At 40.6% G+C, this 8,211-nt stretch overlaps 1 pseudogene; it reads left to right on the top strand.

Annotated features, from left to right (window-relative positions):
- The first annotated feature begins 213 nt into the window (after nt 1–213).
- Nucleotides 214–666, top strand: LOC101838388 (annotated as a pseudogene).
- Nucleotides 667–8,211: the final 7,545 nt, after the last annotated feature.

The raw sequence follows: 8,211 nt of genomic DNA, 5'->3' as shown, positions 1-8,211 counted from the left end.
AGATTTTGTTTCTAAGCATGAATTCAAATGATAAAGTTCACTCACCCAGTAATTCTGCTTGTGGAGAGTTGACCCCTTTCCTGGGAGCTGGACTCACAATCTTTCTGTAAGTGGTGAACTTGTTTAAAACAGTAAAGCCATCCTAACGAAAGTATGGCCTCGGTGTATAGACCTCTTTCCTTCTGCAGCCATCACAGAATCGCAGTCGCCAAAATGAAGTTCAGTCCCCTTGTGACTTCTGACCGAAGCAAGAACCGCAAACGGCATTTCAATGCACCTTCTCACATTTGGAGGAAGTTCATGTCTTCCCTTCTTTCCAAAGAGCTGAGACAGAAGTACAATGTTCGATCTCTGCTAATTTGAAAGGATGATGACTTCACGTTGTCAAGGACACTACAAAGGTCAGCAGATTGGCAAAGTGGCCCAGGTGTACAGGAAGAAAGACAGCATCTACACTGAAAGAATGCAGCAAGAAAAGGCTAATGGCACCCCAGCAAGGTGGACAAAGCTGAAACTGAACAAAGGAGAGCCCGCTCTTCACAAGTAGGAAAGGAGAAGGGCAAACACGAGGAAGAAACGATTGAACAAAGGAGAGCCCGCTCTTCACAAGTAGGAAAGGAGAAGGGCAAACACAAGGAAGAAACGATTGAGAAGACGCAGGAGTAGGGGCGTCTCATACACGGCTTCCATTAAAGACTGTTTAAGTAATATATAATATATATATATATATATATATATATATATATATTGCCTCACTGTGTGCTATCCTGGATTGCATGATCTGCTTGGTTTTCTGACTCATGATTTTATCAGAGGTCAGTTTCTTCAAAGGGCCAGATTCATTTTCTTCTAATTCATTCCCTTTGCTGCCACAGAAGAAAGTGCCTTCTCTTTAGTTGTTTAGAAGGATATCTGGAGGTTGTGATCTTGTTTTCAAAAAGATTCAGTATTTTCCCCAAGGGGAAAACATTAAAGCACTGTTCCACTGTTCGATGTTGATAAGCTGTGATGATCAATAGGTTAGTTGCAATAAATGAATTTTTCAACTTATAATATTTTCAATTTACAAGAAATTTATTGGAATATAACTCCATATGTCAAGGAGCATGTGACTATCATGAGAAATATCACTATATGTGTGTTGTGAAAAATTAACTCTGCTGTGGGTCTCTGCATCTGCTCCCATCAGCTACTAGAAAGTCTCTCTGATGACAATTGGGCTAGACATTGATCTATGAGTATAGCAGAGCATCATAAATGACCATTTCATTGTTGAGTGTGTGTGTGTGTGTGCGTGTGTGTGTGTGTGTGTGTGTGTATGTGTAATTCATGTTGAGTTCTACCCTAGGTCTCTGGGATATGCAGTTTCCAGTTGCTGACCATCCAAGCAGTGACAGGCATGGGATCCCTCTCAAGACATGGGCTTCAGATTGGATTAGTCATTGGTTGGCCACTCACTTAAGCTCTGAGCCACCTTGATTGCCCCCAATACATCTTGCAAACAGTAGGCAGAGCTCAGGAAATCCTGTGGAAAAGAAAAAGAAAAGATTGTAGGATCTAGAGGGATCCAAGACATCACAAGAACACAGCCACAGAATCAACTATACAGGATTTATAGGGGCTCACAGATTGAAGCAGCAATCGTGGAGCCTGCATTTATGTTGTAGTTGTGTAGTTGAGGTTTTTGTGGGACTCCTAACAGTAGGAGTGAGGCTATCTCTGACTCGGTTGCCTGTTCTTTGAACCCTTTTTCTTATACTGGGTTGCCTTGTTTAGCTTTGATAGTAAGGGCATCTTGTTATGCCATGTTCAGTTGATATCCCTGGAATGCCTGCTCTTTTCTGAGGGGAAATTGAAGAGCAGTGGATCCGGGGGAGAGGAGAGTTGAGGTGAAGGAGTTGACTGGGAGAAATGGGAGGCTGCAGTTGTGATGTACTGTATAAGAAAAGAATAAATAAAAAATAAACACAAGAAGGAAATTAACCAGGCATCATGCTATGCACTGAATCCTTTGAATGTATATATTACTTTGGGATGGTGAATCCTGGTGACACACAGACTAGGAAAGCTCTCTGTCACTGAGATATATCCCCGCCCTTCTTTTTCCACTTTTTATTTTGAGATATATTCTCACTAGGTTGGCCAGGTTGGACTTGAATTCATTTTGTAGCCCAGGCAAGCCTTGAACTTGTAACCCTCTGACCTGAGACTCCCAAGTAACTAGGGCTGCAGTTATGAGCCACCAGGCATTGCTTTAAATATTACTTTTAATTGTGTGCATGGCATATATATTTCTACATTAAGATAGCATCTAACAGAAGGTAATACATTCCTGAGAATGCCAAACTGCTATGAACACCTTTAGAGACATACCTTCACTACCTTCTAAGTATGTAAACTGATACACGGAGCTACATGCAGCTCATTGCAACGTTGTTTGTGTGCTTGTCACTGTTTTTATTTTATGAAAGTGGCCCCACAGTCCACTTCAGTAGTGAACTTTCACCTCCATCATTCTTTGTCTTCCATCTCAGGTGGCTGAGCCAGGAATGGAAGCCTGAACCAAATTAATCCAATTGGATTCTGCCTCCTAGGAATTTATTAAGAGAATGCTACACTGTCTCTATTAACGTGAAACATTGGACATCTGGGAATCTGGGAGGACCTTTTTCTGTGTGCATGAGTCAGGCTGTTGAGAAAGAGGAGCTGGTGGAGAAACAGATGCAGACAAAGACCAAGGAGAGATCAGGAATGTTCCAGGACTCTGTGTAAGCCCAGGAACAGGGAGACACAGAACAAAACCACAGTGGAACAAAGCCACTTTCCACATCTGATGCCAGCCCTCTGAGGTCTCACTTCACTTTTATTAGGCCATTGCATCCTTTCAAAACTGCTGTTTTCACTCAAATAATTTGCATTATCTTATATAATCTAAAATAAATTTTAAAAACATTATTCAAATAATAAAAGAAAGAAGACAGTAACAAAATTGACCTATAAAATATAACACTCAGCTGCCTCACTGGGTGGAATCAATAAATAATTATTGTTTTCTTATCAATAACCAGGAGGAAAAAACAGAAATATATTCCAAAGGAAATAGAATACTGAGAAAACTTCTAAGAAACTCAATAACCCATGTTCTAATTCATTTACTTTGGCAGAACCCACAAGGGAAACTTTACCTGGAAGATGTTCCCACAATAGTCTGGGTGAGCAAGATTGCTCTCTTAGCCTTCAGGTATACTATGCAGTTAGGAACTTAGGTCTGAGCTCTTGTTGAATGCCTATCTGTTCGTTTTCCTGTGAATAGTGCTACAATCTAAACAAAACTGCACCGTGAAGGATGGAGAAGATTAAAGAGCTCCTTTTACTACCAAACTTTCTTATTGAATATAATATTTTATTAATTCTTTGAATTTTTCGTACATGCATATGATGTATTTTGATCATTCACTCCCCTACTCCTCCTACCTCATCTGTGATTCACCTACACACACCATCTTCCTCCCAATTACATGCCCACTTATTTTTTAATAGCCCACCAAGTCCAAATTGTGTTGTCCAATAAAGCAATGGGGTCCACCTACCAGGAGTCACATCCTTAAAGAAAATTGACTCTCGCAATTGTAACTTATTACCCATGCTTAGGTAGGCTTCTGTGATGTATCTGTCTTTGAGTCATTTCTGGTCCTGTAAATAACCCCTCACTTGTATTCCTGTCAGTAAGCCTAATAAAACTCAGTTGTATAATGAAAAAGAAAAAAGAAAACTGACTCTCCCTCACCGAGAAGTCATCAGTTGCCAATAACTCCTTACTACGGTGGTGGCTGGTGAGTGCCCAGCCCTACCAACTGCCAGTAACTCCTCCACCCTTTCACCAAAAAATGTGAACTGACTTGATCTTATGCAGATCTTTGCAGGCAACCACAACTGCAGTAGCAATCTTTTCGAGTTCAAAACCCGTTGTCTTGCTTTGGTCTACCTCCACAACCTCTGTTTTGTTCTCTCTTATGCGATGTTCCCTGAACTTTGCAGTAGGTGAGAGACAGAGATGTCCCATTTGTGGTTGAACACAGATACCGTCAAAATTTCTGTGGGGCCACTAGAGCTGACCCCGTTGGTGGGGATGCAGGTGAGCGGTCTTGTGAATATAAGAGGCTCTCCGTTGTGGCCATGTGGTGACATGGGTGAGGAAAATATGCAACCCCACCTCGTGCCATCTGAGGCAGGTGAGAGAACTAGTCTCAGTGTATAGGAACAGACCAGCTAGTCCTGCCCTCACCAACTGCAGCAATCCAGAGAGTGGACCCTGCACCTTGCCTAGGCAAAACAGTAGAGCAGGAGAACCAGCCAGCTCTTTGCTGATTCGTTGAGTGAGCTAGCTGGGGCAATGCTGGAGAGTTCACCTGGGTGGCAATGATAAGGGAAAACTGGCGTATTGACCAACCCAGATACCACCCTGGCCCAGAACCAGGGTTATGAGATAGCCCACCCTAACATCCACCTCATCTATGAGCTGTTAGAGTATTAAAGAGGCCAGACCTGCAGATCCCGAGCTATAGGATCTCCATCACACAAGGCAGCAATAAGATATCCAAGAGGTGTCCCATTGCAACAAACACTTAGAACTAAAGGAGTATGGACTAAAGAGTATACTGTAGGACTCACTGAGCCACACTACAGCTTCCACACCAAGACTTTTTATTTGTCTGGTTGTTTGGTTTTGGTTTTATTTTTAAATTGTGCTTTGTTTTGTGGGGAAGGTTGCAAGAACAGAGGGAGAATGTGAGGGGACAGAGAAATGAGTGGTATCAGGATACATGATGTGAAATCCACAAAGAACCAATACAAAGTTTAAAAACATTTAAATTCTGTGAAGGAATGATGCAATTGTAGATCAAAAGAAAAAATCCAAAGTAGAGTACAAACACTGGCTATTTATCATTGGGTTACTACTATTAATGTGACCATAAACAATAATACAGATGCTAATAAAACAGTCTCCTGAAAAGTATTGGCTGAGTGAGGTGTCAAATACCCTCCATTTCTCCCATGTAGTCCTGTTTTTGGTCTCAATACTGACAACTCAAGAAATGTGAGTCTCTGAGCACTGTAACATAGGTCCTCTGTGGCAATGTTTTTCCCAAGTCATCATTTCCTTGTGTGAAACTTATTATGAAAAACATGGGAATCAAAAGCAGATTAAAAACCACACTTTCCTTGATTTTATGTTAAAAGCAATTGCCTGCCTGACTGATCCTGTGAGTCTAGTGCCGATGAATCTCCTGCCCCCTGAGGGTTGCTTCTGATGAATGGCTTGGATGTGAGCTTTGATATCACACGTGTTCCATGGCTATAAAATTTTGAAGCTGATTTCCACTGTCTACAATAAAAAGTCACTTATTTATATCAATTTTATTTGTTTGAATGGGAGCCAAAGCGTTTCTTGTTGACCACTGCATATGCCAGGCTGGATGCTCCATAGCACATGAGAACTCTTCTGACTCTACCCCATAGAAGTTCTGAGGTCACAGATGGATGTACACACCATCTCATGGGAGTTCTGGGATTACAGATGTACACTACTGGGTCTGGCTTGAGATGGGTTCCGGGGATACAAACTCAGTTCGGTCCTCACAAACTATTTCCCTCTTATTTAGTGTTTTATTTAAATTGTGTAAAGATTAAACTAGTTTGAGCCAATGGTGCATTTTTTGACACTCCTTTTCCTTCAAACAGGGGTCATCCCATTACTAATGAGAGAAATCTCACCAGGCCTCTTGTTGCTCAGTAGCATCTAGAAATTATCTAGAAAGGTAGAGCTTAACCCCTGTGTTAAGTTTCAGGTCTTTAAATGGTCTTTATTGCTATAAATTGTAGAAGTCATGACAGGTTTGGAAAATCTAGTCGATAATACCTGTACCTTAGAACTGTTAATTGGTGGAAGTGTTTTTCACATGTTAAAAACTATGAACTGGGCTGGAAAGGTGACTCAGTGATTAAAACTGCTTGCTGTTCTACCAGAGGACCAGGGTTGATTCCCAGTACCCATGGGGCAGTTCACAACTGTTGTCTGCAACTCCATCCAATAGCAATAAGATGTCCTCTTCTGGGCTTCAATAACCTTGATACCCAAGCCACACAAAGACACAACTAAGAAAGAGAACTTCAGACCAATATCCCTCATGTACATTGATACAAAAATACTCAATAAAATACTGGCAAATCAGATCCAAGAACACATCAAAACAATCATCCAACATGATCAAGTAGGCTTCATCCCAGAAATGCAGGTATGGTTCAATGATGAAAATTCATCAATATAATACACCATATAAACAAGCTGAGAAACAAAAATCACATTATTATCTCACTGGATGTTGAAAAAGCCTTTGACAAAATCCAACACCCCTTCATGATAAAGGTCTTGAAGAGATATGAGATAACAGGAACATACCTAAACATCATAAAAGCTATATACAGCAAACCAACAGCCAACATCAAACTAAATGGACAGAAACTCAACTGGATTCTGCTAAAATCAGGAACAAGACAAGGCTGTCCACTCTCTCCATACCTTTTGAATATTGTACTTGAAGTTCTAGATAGAGCAATAAGACAACAAAAGGAGATCAAGGGGATACAAATTGGAAAGGAAGAGGTCAACTTTCACTATTTGCAGATGATATGATAGTTTACATAAGTGATCCAAAAAACTCTACCAGGGAACTCCTACAGCTGATAAACACGTTCAACAAAGTGGCAGGATACAAGATCAACTCAAGAAAATCAGTAACCCTACTATATACAGAAAATAAAAGGGTTGAGAAAGAAATCCGAGAAACATCACCTTTTACAATTGCCACAAACAACATAAAATACCTTGGGGTAACGCTAACCAAACAAGTGAAAGACCTGTATTACAAGAACTTTGAGTCTTTAAAGAAAGAAATTCAAGAAGCCCTCAGAAAATGGAAAGATCTCCCATGCTCTTGGATAGGTAGGATCAATATAGTAAAAATGGCAATCCTGCCAAAAGCAATCTACGGATTCAATGCAATCCCCATTAAAATACCAGCACAATTCTTCACAGACCTTGAAAGAACAATAAGCAATTTTGTATGGAAAAACAAAAGACCCAAGATAGCCAAAACAACCTTTACACAACAAAGCAACATCTGGAGACATAACTATCCCTGACTTCAAGATCTATTGTAGAGCTGTAGTCCTGAAACCAGCTTAGTATTGGCACAAAAATAGACAGGCAGACCACCCTGATATTATTAATCCATACATGTATGAACATCTGATCTTTGACAAAGAAGCTAAAATCAGACAATGGAAAGCATCTTCAGCAAATGGTATTGGCATAACTGGATGCTGGCCTATAGAAGACTGTAGATAGATCCATGTCTATCGCCATGCACAAAACTTAAGTCCAAATGGATCAAAGACCTCAACATAAATCCAACCACACTGAACATCGTAGAAGAGAAAATGGGTGGTACCCTTGAAGGAATTGGTACAGAAGACTGCTTCCTGAACATAACACCAGTAGCACAGACACTGAGGTCAACAATTAATAAATGGGACCTCCTGAAACTGAGAAGCTTCTGTAAGGCAAAGGACACAGTCAATGAGACAAAAAGGCAGCCCACAGAATGGGAAAAGATATTCACTAACTCCACAACTGACAGAGAGTTGATCTCCAAAATTTACAAAGAACTCATGAAGCAAGTCTCCAAAACACCAAAGGATCCAATTAAAAAGTGAGCTACAGAACTAAATAGAGAATTCTCAATAGAGGAGTCTAAAATGGCTGGGAGGCACTTGAGAAAGTGGTCAACATCCATAGCCATCTGGGAAATACAAATCAAAACAACTCTGAGATACCATCTTCTTCCTGTCAGAATGACTAAAATCAAAAACACCAATGACAGTTTATGTGGAGAAAGGGGAACACTCCTCCATTGCTGGTGGGAGTGCCAACTCATACAGCCACTTTGGAAATCAGCATGGAGATTCCTCAGAAAAAACGGGAATAAGCCTGCCACAAGACCCAGCATTTTCACTCTTAGGCATATACCCAAAAGATGCCCACTCATACAACAAGGATATCTGTTCCACTATGTTCGTAGCAGCATTATTTGTAATAGACAGAACTTGGAAACAACCTAGATGCCCCTCAACTGAAGAGTGAATAGAGAA

Source organism: Mesocricetus auratus, unplaced genomic scaffold (assembly GCF_017639785.1).
Source record: "Mesocricetus auratus isolate SY011 unplaced genomic scaffold, BCM_Maur_2.0 Super-Scaffold_6730, whole genome shotgun sequence".
In the NCBI taxonomy this organism is placed as follows: Eukaryota; Metazoa; Chordata; class Mammalia; order Rodentia; family Cricetidae; genus Mesocricetus; species Mesocricetus auratus.
This window is presented reverse-complemented; position numbering and strand designations above follow the sequence as displayed.